This window comes from Macrotis lagotis, chromosome 1 (assembly GCF_037893015.1).
Source record: "Macrotis lagotis isolate mMagLag1 chromosome 1, bilby.v1.9.chrom.fasta, whole genome shotgun sequence".
NCBI lineage: Eukaryota > Metazoa > Chordata > Mammalia > Peramelemorphia > Peramelidae > Macrotis > Macrotis lagotis.
Genome location: NC_133658.1, coordinates 13,636,214 through 13,653,675, shown reverse-complemented (window position 1 = coordinate 13,653,675; position 17,462 = coordinate 13,636,214). Strand labels below are relative to the sequence as shown.

At 35.5% G+C, this 17,462-nt stretch overlaps 1 protein-coding gene across 1 annotated transcript in view; it reads right to left on the bottom strand.

Annotated features, from left to right (window-relative positions):
• Positions 1-17,462, bottom strand: part of LRRTM4 (leucine rich repeat transmembrane neuronal 4) — a gene marked incomplete at its 5' end in the record, with an annotated part of 950,043 nt that overhangs the window by 721,784 nt on the left and 210,797 nt on the right. The window lies entirely within an intron of this gene.

Here is a 17,462-nt window from a genome sequence, read left to right as displayed (position 1 = left end):
TGCCTTCTCTTGATTCTGGAATCATTTATGCCTACAAAATTCAGTTCTAGAAACTACTATCCAGTGATGTGAGAGATTACCTGTAATATTAAAGACCCGAACAGATGCAGTTGAAAACCTGTGCTTGCATCCCTCTGCTATCCATAATGTATGAAGGACAGCTATGCTCAGGGGGTTCTACTCCACGAATCTAGGAAGAGGAGAAGCTCAGTGTAGTATTGTACCAATCGTAAGGATTGGTTCTTTGGTTGGACATCCTTCTGAAGCCTTTGTGTGTGGAAGGCAGTGCAAAGCAGAGGAAAGATCATGGGCTTTTGGGAGGACAGAGTTTCAAACCTGCCTATGAAGAACACACAATTGCTCTCTGGGTGACCCAGAAAAACACACTTACTCTTCATGGGGCCCGTTTTTGTTATCTGCAAAATAGGGAGACTAGAATAGATGGCCTCTGAGGCTTCTTCTAGGTCCAAATATCTAAGCTTACCATCATTACACTTTTCAATCTGGTGACATCAGTGAATGTAGAATTTACTGATCTAATCTTAGGACATTGTGTGTTTCCACACCTCCTATCCAGGTATCCATTTCTCGTCAGCCATCCTTTCAATATAGACATCCCAAGTTTGGAAGTGTATATCGGTAACACATCATCTTCCATTAAAAAAATTTAAAAGAGCCATTGTTCAAAATATACTAATTCCTTAAATTCTTTTCCTCAGCTCTATTAAAATCAGAAAGAAGCCAGAAGACTCAGATGTCTTTGGGCAAGCTGACCCCCAAACACTGAGTTTTCTCATGTTCACAATACAAATGGCTTAGGTTAGATGACCAGGACTAATTTCAGCTACAGATCCCAATGCCCCTGGTACTTGATATGCCAGCTCGTTCACAAATGCTAAATGAGTGTTTTTCACCTGGTGGAATAAAATTACAATAATAAAAAAAAATTAATTTTCAAAAAACATGCACTTTTGGGAGGTGATATTTTTGCTATTTTTATTATATTTTTAGGGAATTTGAGGGAAATACTGTATTCTTATATTTTTTAAAATAATATTTTCGTCTCATTTGTTTCTTTGTTGAAATTTAAAAGAATAAAAGGCATATGGAGTCATTGAAAGAAAAATTGTTTTCATAACCCTGTTGGGAAACATATTGCCTTTGTCCTCCTTTACTACAATGGACATAATATAATTAATGACTCAGCAAAGAAGACTGAGATGAATCAGTTATAATGTTTGTCCTTCATTTTCAAAGAAGACCATGACATCAAGAAGGTGATGCCATGACAAGCACATGAATTGGATTTTAGCAAAGGGAGTGTTATGCTAAGTCACCAGCCTCACTTTCTCCTCCAAAGCCATCTGGCCAGAGTCCAGATATGAATCAGGATGACTGGAGATGGCCCTGGATGGGAAGTCATTAAGCAACTTGCCCAAGGTCACACAGATAGTAAAAGTCAAGTGTCTGAGGCCAGATTCAAAGTCCATCCTCCTGACTTCAAGGACAGTGCTCTCTCCAGAGAGGAAAGTCACCAAATCCAAAATAAAAAGACAATGTGGTGAATATTGGGCAATTCTGCAGAGACACAAAGAAGGAGAAGATGGAAAAACTGGCCATCAGATTTCCCAAATAAGAGATCAACATTAATGTTCAAAAGCACATCGAGAACCCTAGAGGAGGTATTTGTTTAAGGGAACTATTAGTATAGACAAAAGAAAAAAAAGGAAGGAAAGCATGAAGGAAGAAAGGAAGGAAAGAAAGCAAGGAAGGATAGATGCAGGGGAGGAGAAATTACAAATCCCTCTGGTGTTTAGGGAGCAGGTATGCATATCCAGGCTGGTGGACAAAAGACCTCAGCAAGACTGTGTTGAGCTGTCTCACAAGGGAGGCCTCCAATGGTATTAGGAAGTTTTGTGGTAGAAATAGAAGTCATTAGGGGAAAGTACAACTGTGTACTCCTTTCTACCTTTTGTTTCCCTGGCAGAGAGAGAGAGAGAGTGTGTTATTATCATCTGAGGAGGCAGCATCGATTAACAAACCCTTCTATATTTCGAAGAACCTCAAAGTCATTGTGAGTCTCAAATAAGACAAAGTCCTAGATGGGATGATCAGCTTATCAGAACCCAGAGGAACCCAAGTCAATTTCAATTGAATAGCACCTGAATATTTAAGCATCTGGGTTGAGAAGTAGGAACAGTAAATGATGACTCTAAAACCTTATATAAAGGGTTATTTTGTTTCTTAAGGCATCACTTGACCAAGATCAAGCTCTTAACCATGAAGGAGATAAACAAAAAATGAATTTAAAAATGGAAAAATACTCATATTTGAAGCCTTTCCCTTTATTTAGTTAGCTAATTTTAGTTAGACTTCGATTTTGGTTCACAAATTTCACTTTGTATATGCAACAATGGGGTTTAAGAGGGTATTACAGGAAATCCTCAAAGTCTTATGAGAGAAATGGTGAGGAATAATCAACCATTAGTTCATTCTTCACACAAAATTTTAAAAAAGTTTTAGATTTGCATTGACTACACTTATAATTAATGAATGACCTGTTATACTCCCCTTCCTCTCACCTCTGACACATACAGGTTGTATGACTGTGGTCAAGTCAATGAACAGCTCAGTACCCTTGACAGCTCTCTAAGAGAGAAGTTTCTAACTAGTGATGTGTCCTGGACCCCAGTGGTAGCAGTCAATCATATTTACAAATGTATAAAAATTATAAGATTTAAAAGGAAACAATTTATTGAAAAATAATTTTGTTGGAAAAACCTGAATGACTGAACAATACAATTATATCTAAATTTATATCTACATCTATATTTATTTTTTAAGTTTCCAGATCCCTATTAAAAATTCATGCCTGGGGCAATTAAGCAGCACAGTGTATAGAGTACTGGCCCTGGAGTCAGGAGTCCCTGGGTTCAAATCCAGCCTCATACACTTAATAATTACCCAGCTGTGTGGCCTTGGGCAAGTCACTTAACCCCATTGCCTCGCAAAAAAAAAAAAAGAAAAGAAAAAAATGTCATGCCTTAGGACAATAATTTGCATGTCTAAGATCTACATTTAGAAGAAGCTTCCCCATCCCATAGGTTTCTGTGTTCATGAAATCGCAGGGCTATTTGCTACCCCACTGAGGCAGATAGGTAGCGCAGTAGCACCAAGAAAACACTGCATATGACAATAGCAATAGTGTTGGAAGAGTAACTGTGAATGATCAAGCTAAGCTATTCTGAGTATCATAATTATTGAAATAAATTACAAAGGACCTGGGAAGAAAGATGCTATCCACCACCAAAGGAAAGAATAGAAGTCTGAATAGTATGATTTTACATGCACACACACACATGCAGATGTAAATATCATCTATCCAAATATATATATATTTCTATACATACAATGTATATACAAATTTATATGTAATACATGTACATATTTATAAATAGATATGTATATAGAAATGTATATATGCAGATAGATTGATTGATAGATTGTTAGATTAATTGTTTGATTCAAAGATAGACAGTAGGTAGATAAGTAGATGGATAGATAGGTAGATAGATAAAGAGCTAAATAGATAGATGAAAAGATAGGGAGATAGATGGGTGGATGAATGGATGTCGGATGGATGGAAGGATGGAAGGATGGATGATAGATAGCAAGATCTGTGTCCAATGGTGCCCTGTACTAGAGTACTGGGTGGGAAGAGAGGGTAAATGAAAGTTCAAAAGTGAAAATGCAGTAAAAACAATTTAATTTAAAAAGAAAAAAAGAATGAAGTACTGGGTCTGCAATAGGGTAAATCCAAATTCAAATGTAACCTTAGATATTCTCTTACTGTGTGACCTAGGTATGACACTTAAGATCTGCCTCAGTTTTTGGAGATAATAATAGCACTTACCTCCCAGAGTTGTTATGAGGTTAAAATGAAATACATACTTGTTAATTAGTTAAACTAGGTGACAGAATGAATAGAATGCCTGACCTGGAATAAGGAAGACATCTTACTGGGTTCAAAATGAGCTTCAGACACATACTTCACTCTGTGACCCTGGGGAAATCTTTTAATATTTTGTGCCTCAATTTCTCATCTGCAAAATGATTTGAAGAAGGAAATGACAAGTCACTTCAGTATTTTTGCAAAGAAAATCCCATATGGAATCATGAATTGTCAGAAAAGACTGAAACACAACTCAACAAATAATGTTTATAAACCATTTTTAAACCATAAAATGATCTATAGAAGTTTATTATTGCTATTATTATTTATTTTATTTAAGTCAATGGTGTTAAATGACTTGCCCAATGCCAAACAGCTAGACAACTATTAAGTGTCTAGTCTGAATTTGAACTCAAGTAATCCTGCCTCTACAGCCAGTGCTCTATCCACTGTGCCACCTAGCTGGCCCTATTGTTATTAATATTAATGGCTTTGACATGCAAGACATGTCAGATGTAGATGTGTGTTTAATCCTATCTCAGAAAAGAAATAAATGCATTTCACCAGAGTCCTTCCTTGTCTCCATCCTTAGGGCACAGTCTCTCACCTGGGGACTGAGGAAAAAAATGATTTCTCAGAGTTCTCAGGATCCTGTTCCCCATAGGCAAATCTATATAAACATGGAGAATCCACATTATGCCATCATATTAGATAGGGTGAATGTTCCAAATATTATTTTTGAAGGGATACAATATGAGTCACACCTTACAATGTGTTATGTATTTTTAAAGGAAAACCATGTATCTACTTTTTTATATACAGTGTAATCCTGGTCTCCTATCTTTGGAGTTAAAAATAGCATAGAAACATAAGGATAACTTTGTTCCAATCTTGCATTCTACCCAAAAATAAAAAAAAATAGTTGAAAAAACTTTTCCTTCAATTGTTCTTAAGAGGAATTGATCAATTTTGCAATTTAATTTTTTTTTGTTTTTTTATTTTTTAAATGACATCAATTTTTTCCCTTTTACTTTTCTGCCCGTACTCCATAACTTTGCTTGAATACACATAAAGGTTTGGGGGCACAAACATTCCCTCTAATGACCAACATTATTATAATTTCTTAGCAAGTTATAAATGAGGACTGAAATATTATTCATTGGCCAAACTGGCATGATGACAATATCCTTACTACCTCACATGGCTGGCCTCATACTTGGCTGAAAGGTGCATCATCCATTACTACATTGCTACATCCATTAATAATCTCCAGTCTTTCTGGTTTGCTTGGACCTGCTAAAACCCTGTCCTTCCTAGACATAGACTGATAAAAGCCTTAGTTATCTTCAAGATATCATGAATAATTGAAGAAAAAAAACTAGTGGAGAGGTTTTGTAGGGAAATTAAGCCAAACCTTCTTTGTCTCTTCATTTTCTTTAAAGGAAAATTTTTCTTTTGTTTATTGTCTAATCCCCAGGCCCCCCAGCCACTACTCCTGATTTTCTTCTTGAGTAATCCTTGGTAGAGTTAATACAATTTCTGCATAATTCTCCTAAGATTCTTTTCATTGGGATGGATTTATTGACAGTTAATGGAAAGTTGCTTGAGTCTGCTTATACTGAATTTGAAAATAATTAATCAATTCATTCAACAAGCCATTCCTTTCACTGGCGAAAAAAGTCAATGCATTTGTTTTCATGAAACAGTCATTTTTTTCTTAATTGACAAATCAATTAAATCAAAATAGTTGGTTAGAATTGTATAAAATTTAAGATTATAGAAATTTTGTGATGTTTAGAATATCTTTCAATGGAGGTTATCTGATAAATATTTAAGCATAATGATAAAGGATCAGAAAAAGGACTTTTACGTTCTTGGAAGAACTGAGTAGTCCCATAGATTTGATTTATAAAAATAAATAAAAGTAATTCAATAAGATATTTATTCTGAGTGTATTATTATTTTACTACCTGTTATTTAATTTATAAAAGACAGTACTAAAGATAATGGATAGACTATGGAAATTGTATCTGGATTTTGATTTGTTAGGATTCTAAAAATAATCTACATTTGAATCCAGTCTGAGACATGTATTAATGAGACAAACCTTTCAATTTACCTAAATTTGCTGACTCTCAGTTTGCTCATCTGCAAACTGAGGTTAGATAATGAAAGCATTTATCTCATTTGGTTGTTCTGGGACCAAATGAGATAATGTCAAAATTTTGCAGAGTGTCTAAATGTGAATATGATTGCTATCACTACTTTGACTACTTTTTTTACTTATTTTTTTAGAATCATCACCAACAAACATTTATTTAGCACCTGATCTGTATACAGTGATACATAGAAGGAAATGCAAAAATCCCCAGAAGATCACTCCTACTCTTTTTGTTATATTATTTTATTTTTCCTATTACATGAAAAAGTATATTTCAACCTTCATCTTTTTGTAAAATTTTTGAAATCCACATTTCACCCCTAGCCTTAAAAAATCATGGTTTTCTTGGGGAGGCAGAGACACAGACTTTTCATGAAAAGAGAGATTCATGGGCTAGCTAGGTGACACAGTAGATAGAGCACAGGCCCTGGATTCAGGAGGACCTGAGCTCAAATTCAGCCTCAGACGCTTAATAATGACCTAGTTGTGTGGCCTTGGGCAAGCCACTTAACCCCATTGCCTTATAAAAACTAACAAAAAAAAAAAGAGATTCCTAAGTTTAGCCAGTATAGAATCACCCCATGGCATTCCCTAGAGATTCTAGAATAAGATTATCTGATGTATTTGCCAGGGAAGGAGGATTCCTTACAGATATCAGACTGAGGGAAAGGATTGGTGCTCATTAAGTAAGTCTAGATGTCTAGCATGATATGATTTGATTTGATTTTACTTTCACTGTTATTATTGCTACTACTATCACTACCACCACCACCACCATACCGCTACTACTACTACTACTACTACTACTGCTGCTCCTCCTATGATTACTGTTCCTACTCTGACAATTCATAATAACAACAATAATAATAATAATGATGATAATGATAATAATGATGATAATGACAATGATGATGCTGGTGCTGATGATATGTTGAAGTGTCGGAACCACATCTTTGAGATACTTTGAATAGGGACTTCCAATAGAAAACATGCCTTGTGGATCATCAAGTTCTTTGGTTTTAATAGTTTTAGAGTGTTTTTCTGAAACCTAAGAAATTAAATAACTTGGCCAAAGTCATAAATATCAAAGGTCAGATTAGAATCAAGGTCTATGTAACTATGAGATGGGTCATCTATCTTTCCACAGCCTTACACTGCCTTTCCTGAATTATAATGATAATTAATTAATTGCTAAGTTGATCCACAGATAAGAGGTCATAAAATCTTAATATCATAATTTTAGAGTTGAAAGAAACATAAGGGCATTGTGCCCAAATCTTCATTGTAGATAAGAGAAATCTGAGGTCCAGAATTCTGTGACTCCTTTGATTCAAAAGAAACCAATCAAAACCTAATGTACTCTTTAAACCTAGTTTGTCCTAATTTTAGCTTCAGTTTCCTTTGTAGTCCATCATTAGTCTGATAGTCAGTCTATTCAACCTATCAAACATGACGTACCATGTCCATTATTCTCTTAGAATAGCCTTAGAAACTAAGACATGAGAGTTCAACATTGGTAAAGTTTACAAAATGAACAATTTACTTATCTAATTCTAATATATGTAATCTCAGAAAGATAATGTTCTTTCCTTGGTCAAATAAAGAATCTAAACAAATGAACAGCTTTCCTTATCACTCTGTCTGTCATGCATATCTTGAGTGATATAAACTTCAGCAATTTGGGACAGACATTTCAATTGAACAAAATCATCAGTGAGATGAGCCTCTGTAGTTTTGCTACAAAACACATTAGCAATGAGTTGAAAAAGACAACGATTACTTGGAAATTTTAAGTATTCCTTTACAGGGACAGTTTCAAATGCACTAATTGCCTTATTGAATAATGTTGTGGTTAGAAAAGGGCTGTTTTATTGAATTAAGGAAAAAGTAACAGACAGAAGACTTGGTGTTGCACGTAAGCAGTGCTCTTTGGAGGCTTAAGTGATGATAATCCATTTTATAGAGAACATGAGAGTTACCATATGGCAATTTATTGATAAAAGGGGATAGGACTTTTCAGTTGAGAATAATGTAGGGTAAGAAAGAATTAATTATATCACAGTATTCCAAAAATATCCATGAACTAATAATCAACTTTCTCCATTAGAGTAGAACATAAGCCATTCATTCTTTATCATCTTAAGAGTTTATTCATATCCACTGATAAAATAGTCATCAAAGATCATCATCAAAGATCTACCAAAGATCCTAGCAACCTTCATTGAGTTCCTGTATCTGCCTAAAGGTCCAAAAGTAATTGTCAAACTATCCGATTTCACTCCTTTTTTTCTCACTATAAGATCAACATTGTCATACCAGCAAATGCATGCCAATAAGTCAAACCTAATTATCAATCCACCATATGACCCTCCATTGTCCTTTGGGTAACACATCATTCTGTCTTTTCCTATATTGTGATCTTCCATAATTTGCAGTAATATTGCATTACAAATTTAATTTGCATTTGTGTGTCACATAATGGGATGACATCATGATAATGCTTTGTAGGATTCCAAATGAAAGTGAGCTTACTCCATTCACCCCTTGCACTTATTGATTGTACTCATGATTTCACCTGCTTTCTTCTGCATTCACACACACTTATGGAATAACTCATTGTGGTACCCATATAAGCCACCTATCATTATCTAAAAAAGGACAAGATGATAAATTTATGAAACTTGAACAGGGAAACTTGAAATCTTCAAGGTAAATGAATCATAGATATTAGAATGTACCTTTGAAACCCAAAATAATTCTTTTTGACTTGGATAAGGTAAAAGTCCCTTGAATTAGTGAATGAACTATTGGTCTAAAGTTTTCAAGTTCATAGGCAGTCAAAAACATTTATTTATCCATCTGTCTATCATCCGTCTATCTATCTACCTATCTGTCAATCGATCTATTTATAATAAGTCAAACCTAATTATCAATCTATCTCAATGTCTACATTTGTCATTCCTTATCTAACTATCCATTCATCCTCTCTAATTTTCTATCTCTATCTATCTAACTAACTATAAAAAACTATGCTAAGCCCTGATGATAAAAAGGAAGTCAAAGGAGTCTTTTAAGTCAAAAAAGTTCACAATCTAATTTAGAAACTATTGCCTTTTTCCCAAATAAGATTTTTTAGAAAGAAATGACATTCATTGATGGGGAGTACCCTCAGTCCCTAAGCAGTGTAGCTCTGTGGCAGGGTAATGGCAATTTGAATTTGTTCACAGTTTTGAAGCTGGATCTGAAATTATATCTGTTTTGAGCCAGGTGTATTGTTTCATTTTTGTTCTTTCTCTAAATGCATACAGAAGCCTTTCATAGAATGGCACAATAAAAATTTGTTGAATCAAGTTAAAGTCTAACAAAAACACTTCATTCCTACATCCATTGCACCTAAGACAGAACTGGCAAATTGAAAGAAAAATTACCAATTTGCGAGATTTCAGATTTGGAAGTGACCCCTCACTAGAGGATGTGTTCTAGGAAAGAAAAGAATCTCATAACTCCTAAAAACCATCATCTATCCTTTTCTTTAAGCCACCCATGAAAGGTCAATCTGGCTAAACTACCAAGGAAAAGCCTTCATTGGTAGGAACCAAATTCTGATCCTAAAACTAAATTTGCCTGGTGCAATGAAGGAAACAGCATTTACAAATTGCTCATTTTGTATGAGCAACAAGCTAAGTATGTAGCATACTTACAAAACAACAAAGTGTTCCCATTTCCACTATATATTATTGGGGACAGTTTTCATGTTGTCTCCCAAGCTAGAATATTAAGTCCTTGAAAGCAATAATTGCTTTTTTTTTCTTTCCTTGAATCTTTAATTCTTGATACAATTTCTGGCTCAGTTACGGTTTAATAAATTATAGTATTTTTTTTATTTCAAAGAGCATATATTCTAATTGGGAAGATAGTATATCTAAGAGGGAGGGAGAGTGGATTGAAACTCATTCCTAGAGAGCCACCTGAGGAACAGAGAATTTAAATAACTGAATTAAAAAAATAAAAAGTATTTATTATGTGAGAAATGTGGTGAAACAAAGCCTGATCTCATGCAATTCACATTCTAGTAGAAGAGATGAGACATATGGAGGGCATTTTGGTCCTTAAAGTTACAGGAATGGCAAATGTAGACATTGAGAATAGACGAATGCATCTCATCTAAGTGATGTCAATTTGATCATAGTTCATGATTTCAGAAACTGGAGTTGAAGGGGACGCAGTAAATGGTAAAGGAATAAGGTGATAAGAAACAGTAGGAGAAGGTTGCAGAGTAGGCAACTGGAGAAGATGGAGTGAGGTCAAAAGTCAAACTTGACTGGAACTTTTTTGGAAATGCGAAAGTAATGAACAATGTGGTGTGAAAGGTGAAGAGAAGAGTCCAGGGTGAAAGATTCTCTAGAACATGGTCTCATGGGTTCAGTTTACACTTCTTGGGACAATGTGTGTGTCTGTTGGGGGGGGGCGGGGCAGGGAAGGTCTATGCATTCTTTTGTTTTGCTTTGTTTTTGTGAGGCAATGGGGTTATGTGACTTGCCCAAGTCCACATAGCTAGGTAATTATTTTTATATTCGAACTAAGGTCCTCCTGAGTAGACCAATGCTCTATCCACTGCGCCACCTAGCTGCCCTGGGATAATTTTTAAAAGAGACTTTTTTTTTAGGTTTTTTACAAGGCAACGGGGTTAAGTGGCTTGCCCAAGGCCACACAGCTAGGTAATTATTAAGTGTCTGAGACCGGATTTGAACCCAGGTACTCCTGACTCCAGGGCCAGTGCTTTATCCACTGCAACCTAGCCACCCCTAAAAGAGACTTCTAATCCCATTATTAATTTTGTTCTTGGACTATATATGTACATACATACATACATGCATACTTTTATATCACTTTCTTTCATGAGTATTTCACTTATTCCTGAAATAAAGTGGTACGTATTGTATATAATATGTAATATGTAATGTGTAATATATAATATATAATGTATAATATATAATTAATATATATATATATATAATTCCTTATACCAAATATTTTTAAAAGAGAAAAAAATACCTAGAGCACACAAAACCCAACACATCCACACTTATTAAAGCTCTGCCAGGGACTGAACTAGGTAATAAAGATATAGTAGAAAAAGTGGAACAATCCATAATTATAAACATAAATATGCATACAAATATATGTACATACAGACGAACACATATATGTATATAAACATGGTTGTATATCTATGTGGGAGAATATAGAGAATGGCGAACAAAAATAATCACAAAAATAGTAACATCTACCACTGATATAATACTTTATATGATCTAAAACAATTCGCATTTATCTCATTTGATCCTCATAGCAACACTGAGAAATACGTGCTATTATTATTCTCATTTTTTAGAAATAGAGAAACTGTGGCTGAGAGACATTCAAGTGAGTTTTTCAGGCTAGTAAGTGATTGGGGCAGGATACCAACTCAAGTCTTCTTCTCATGTCCTCATGTACCTAAATTTCTCCAGATGCATGAATAAATAGATAGATAAATACATAGATGAATAATAGATGTAGAGATACAGGGGCATAGATAGGTAGACATAGAGATAGCCAGCCAGCCAGCCAGACAAATAGATATATAGACAGACTAAAAATAGATCGAAACATATATATATTCACATAGCTAAGTATATATCCAATGAGATGACACAGGCAAAAGTACAATACAAACCTTGGAGCAATATAATATATTCCAGAGGCAGATGCCTTTATCTTTACAAATAATCAAGGGAGCTACCCATACCTCTTCAAATTCAGTACAATCACTCCATTCTAAAGATGCTTCCTTGATATAAAGCCAATTATTAGTGATCATAAAACTCAAGTCTCCTAATTCCCTAGGAGGTAGTTGGGTGACTCAGTGGATAGAGGGCTGGGATTGGAATCAGGTGGGATCTGAGTTCTAATCTGACCTCAAATACTTGCTAATTGTATGAACTTGAGCAAATCCATTAATTGATGTTTGTCTTCATCCACTAGAGAAGGAAATAGTAAATTATTCTAAAATATTTGCCAAGAAAACCCCATTGACAGTGTTAAGCTGTTTACAATTCTTTGTTACCTAATTTAGGATTTTCTTGGCAAAAATATTGTAGTAGTTTGCCAGTTCCTTCTCCAACTCATTTTACAGATGTGGAGACTTAATCAAAGAGAGTAAAAGTGACTTGCCCAAAGTCATAAAGTTAGTAATTCTCTGAGGCTGGTTTGGAATTCAGGTCTTCCTGATTATTGACTCAACACTCTACAAAAGTAACCATTGTTGCTGTGTTGTCTATAGGGTCATGGAGAGTCAAACATGGTTGAACAACTTTAACATTAACAAAAATACAATTCCTAATTCAGTCGATGATTCAGTCAAGGAGCTTGAATTCTGCAGGGGAAGGTCAGGAATTAGAGCGTGGAGACAAAGCTATAGCAAATATAAAGGAAAGTGAATTTAAAAATACAGTTTCATGGAATTGGATGGAGAAAGATAATCTATTGTTAAAAATTATGATCCTCATTTAAAAGAAAATTCACAAAGAACCATTCCTGATATATCAGTGAGAATTCCATTTTTGTTATTAGCCATTAATATTGCCAGACAGGCAGAGACAATCTGAAATAATCATACTAAGCAGATACTGACTTTCATTGAGATAATATCAAGATGGATTGACCCAAAGGGAGGTCACGTTCATCTCAATGGACAATAAGCACTTCTAGTCACCAAATATATATAATCACAGACACTATGAAGATTTTCATCGAGAACATCAAAGGCTCTGTTCACTGGGAGCACGCTCTCAGAAAGAACACAATTCATTTTTAACTAACTTCCTATAGGGCAGATGAGTTTCACTTCAGAGGAATAAAAATAAATAGCAAGGATCAAGTTCATTGTGAAGTCCCACTTTGGTACCTATAGCCTTTCCTGTGTACATTTTCAGGTCCCTTGTTCAAATGACAGTAAGTCTTTTGGATGTGGAATAAGAAGCCCGGGCTTGAAATTTTACTGCTTACTTACTGTCCATATGACCTTGAGTAAACACTTAACTTCTTAAAATTTCAATTTCTTAATCTCTAAAACAGGGATATTTGATTTGAAGGTTTAAAGGAAATTTTCATCTTTCAATCCTCTAGCTCCAACTTTCCTACCCTAACAATCTCTTATACATCATAATTCTAGAATAATTCTAGAACTAGAAGACAACTCAGGAACTATCTAGCCCTCATGTTAAAGATAAAGTAATTGAAGCCTGAAGGATATCAAGACACACACACACACACACACACACACACACACATACACACGAACCCATATAGATATATGTTATCATCTATGCATATAAATAGACATACACATAAATATAAAAACATATTCAGAGAGAGATAATAAGAGATTAAAAGAGAGAGAGAGAGAACCAAAGAACACCCATCGCCCTCAGTTTCCTCATCTGTAAAAATGAGAGGAGAAGAAAATGGCAAATTATTCAATCTCTGCCAAACAAATACCAAATGGGGTCATGGGGGTGTTGGATATGACTGAAATGACTGAAGGACAAAACTCCATTTGATGTTTGTGATCAGAAATAAGAATGAATGAGAAAGCCTTTAAATAGTATTTTATTTTTGATGGTGCTTAGTACTTGATGGCAGTGAATAGCAAGAAGGAATTCTCAAATCCTGAAATTTCAGGTGCCAGTCTCCTACTCCTGGGAAGCTGAACTTGGTCTTATTGCATGAATGTATCTTTGGGTTCTCTAAAGGTAAGAATGGTATTTTTATTCACTCTCATTGTCTATGGACAACAAACATAGTCCTGGTTCTTAGCCAAAAAGACCTCTATTTAAATCCTGTCTTGTGATCTTGGGTAAGTCAATATACATTGTGGACCTCATTTTCCAACCATATAAACTAAATAGGTTGGCCTAAATGATCCTTTTTTCTGCTCTCTATCTATAATCCTCAGATTCTAATGAATCTTTCTGTAAAGACATCTGGTATTGATCTATCAGTGAACATAGGACACAAGAATCATGGAATCTCATAGCTACATGGGACTTTGGAGGCTTCCAAGCCATCTTCTGAATTCTTTTAAAAAGTAGCCATTAAGTTTTCTTTCATAAAATACATAATATTTTTATCTCTGAACCTATTTTTAACAACCAGTCAAAGAGAAAAGTTCAAAAGCTGTAGCTACATTGAGGCAAAAGAGAAAATAGTACATAAGTCAAAATGCTAGAAAGTCATGCATCTTGAGTAAGAAGCATCAACTTTCAATTCAACTGTTGCTTATTGCAAATGTGATTGTCACTAAGTCAATTAACCAATCTTGGCCTCAACTAGTTTCTTCCACATTGAAGGAATAATGGCATCAAGCTTGATGATTTCTGAATAGATTTCTTAGAACCAACTCTAAGTCCTGCCATATGAAGAGTTGAGATATTCAATGGATATTCCCCTCCAATAACAAACAAATCACAATATGTCAAATGTAGACTTGAACTAACAACTACTTATCTGTCTCCTGTTACACATTGAAGAGTTTGTGTTTGCACACCCAAAAATGGACTTCCTGGACTTTTAATCATGGGAGAGAGTAAAATGCAGGCTTGTGGTCAAAGGCTGGACTTCAAAACTATAGGTTCAGAGATAACAATATATTGTGTTTAAAGAAAGAAAACTCAATGGATTTTAAGACTTTTTTAAAATTGTTTTTGAATTTATTTATGTTTGAATTTTTCAACTTTTCCCCCTAATCTCTCTTCCCGCCCATCACCCCCACTACAGAAGGCAGTCTGTTAGTTTTTACATTGTTTTCATGCCATACCTTGGATTAAGTTGAATGTGATGAGAGAGAAATCATATCAATGGGTATTTTTTTTAACAAAATACCCAAAGATTGGCCAGGAAACCTCCAAAAATTCCTTTTAGCTCTGATATTCTATGCTTCCTTTACTCTCTGGGTGAACTTTCACAAATGACTCAACCACTCTGGACTGAGTTTCCTCATTTGAAAAGTAAGAAAAGAAGAAGGGGGTTAGAAAAGCATTGATGGAGTGCCTACTATTTGTCAATTGGTCAGACCTAGCTGACATCTCAGAGGGTGTTGTTATCCTTTGTTACTGTAAGAATTACAAGAAGGCTTATATATACATAGTAGCTTCCAAAGCATCAAAAACCATATTTTGATGTATTAAATAATTGTGAATTTATTTTGAAAATTTTTTTTTAGGTTTTTGCAAGGCAAATAGGTTTAAGTGGCTTGCCCAAGGCCACACAGGTAGGTAATTATCAAGTGTCTGAGACTGGATTTGAACCCAGGTACTCCTGTCTCCAGGGCTGGTGCTTTATCCACTGCACCACCTAGCTGCCCCTTGAAAATAATTTATTATTATCGCTGCCATTGTTGTTATCATTCCTGTTTCATAGAAGAAAAAGAACATTGAGAGGGTGATTTGGAAGGGTGATTTACTCAAATTCACCCAGGGTATGTTCTACAACCCAGAATCCCAAGCTTCAAGCCCATTTTTCTTTCTTTTACTCCATCATCTTGACATTCTAAAAAGTGTATGCATCCTTAGCAACTCCTTTCACTTTTCTGACCCCTTGTTCTCCAATAAGACAGTCTCTGTGACTGATAGAAATATGGATATTATTCATATCATGTGTATGAAGAGTGTATTAGGGCTATAATCAGTTCTGTGACTACAGCCCCCTTTCCCCTTCCAACTAAGTAATACAGATTGAATTTCTTGGTACTGTAAAATATTAATTAGCTCTCAGCTTTCCTTAATTACTTGAGGAGAAAATTAGAACAAAAATACAGCCAATAACCTCCAGTCACTTCATTACTAAAAGCACCATCTACTGGTTATTGAGAAGAAGTAGTAGCTGATAGAGAAAAATCTGGTGGATGGTCTCCTAGCCCTTTCCTAAAACAGTCACAAATAGGATTTTTCCTTGGCTTGCCAGATTGGAGCGAGATTCCCCCTCTGCATACAGAGCAGAGAAAGTCTACGGAAATAGAAGCTTTTTATTGGTACCAATTTGTACAGTGTGTGTGTGTGTGTGTGTGTGTGTGTGTGTGTGTGGTGTGTGTGTGAGCATGTGTTCACTTGAGCGTGAATCTCTGTGTGTGGTGTAAACCAAACAGCATTGAGCTTTTTACTAGCTAGCATCCTTGGGAATATAAACAGCAACTGGTCCTGGAAGAAATCAGCCAACATCACATAAGCAGCAGACGAGTGAGGGTGTCCCCTTCCTTCACACTCCCAGGGACCAGGACAAGAGACTTGACTTTGCGACAAGAGGCAACTTAGGAGCAACTATTATGTCAGATCCCTGGAAGACACAATTCTTTTGTAAACATAAACACAATGTATTACATATCTCCATGTACATAAAAAAACACTCACATGTATATAACAGAATAAGGTCTCCTGTCTTTTTTCTTTTAATACATTCACTATCCCATCAAAGGGGAAAGCAAATGAAGTATTTGCTTCAGGCTCTCCAAACTGAGGGGACCTCAATTGGGTTTACTATACTTCACATGTGATGCCATTTTATGGGGCAAATGGTCTGTCTTCAGGGCCGCAGTCAATTACTGCTCTGAAAGGACCATTTAGGAATATATTGAAAAATGTGATCTTATAGTGGGATCACTGATCTTTGCAGGGCTGCCCTGTCTCATCTGCATTTTCTCGATGAGGAAATAGCCACAGGGTAATTCAGGGCCAATGTTTGAGGCAGGATTTGAATTCAAATCCTCATGATTGCTAGTCCCAGTTTTCTCTCCATGTGGACACTTAGCTGCCTATCTGAGATGGGAAGGGAGTGTTCTATCAGTGGGAAAAGTCCAAATTTCATTGAGGAGTGCATTTACAAATATTTATATGTGTCTCTCACTCAGAGATCCCACATGAGCTTCTGTACAAACACAGACATATGTCTTTTTCCATTATCTTGGAGAGTTTTGGTATGGGGAATCCCACTTTGGACAGTGATGACTCTCTATCTTAATCTCTATTTCCCCTGGTGTTGCTTGGTTGGTCCAGTAAGTGGGTTTGTGATCTCAGATTGGAGCACTGATGTTTCTCACTCAAAATCCAGGAGGCCCTTAAACATGCTGCCTTTTAGATGGTGAATTGGCTATGAAATACACCTTAGCTCATATTTCTAGAAAAAGTTAGGCTATAGTTCTAGTCCTAGATAGAGACCCGTATGGGGATGTGTGTATAGAATACATATGCACGTCTACTTCAAAAGAGGCATTCCTACTTCCATATTCAGATGAGAGGAAGATTTTTTCCTCCT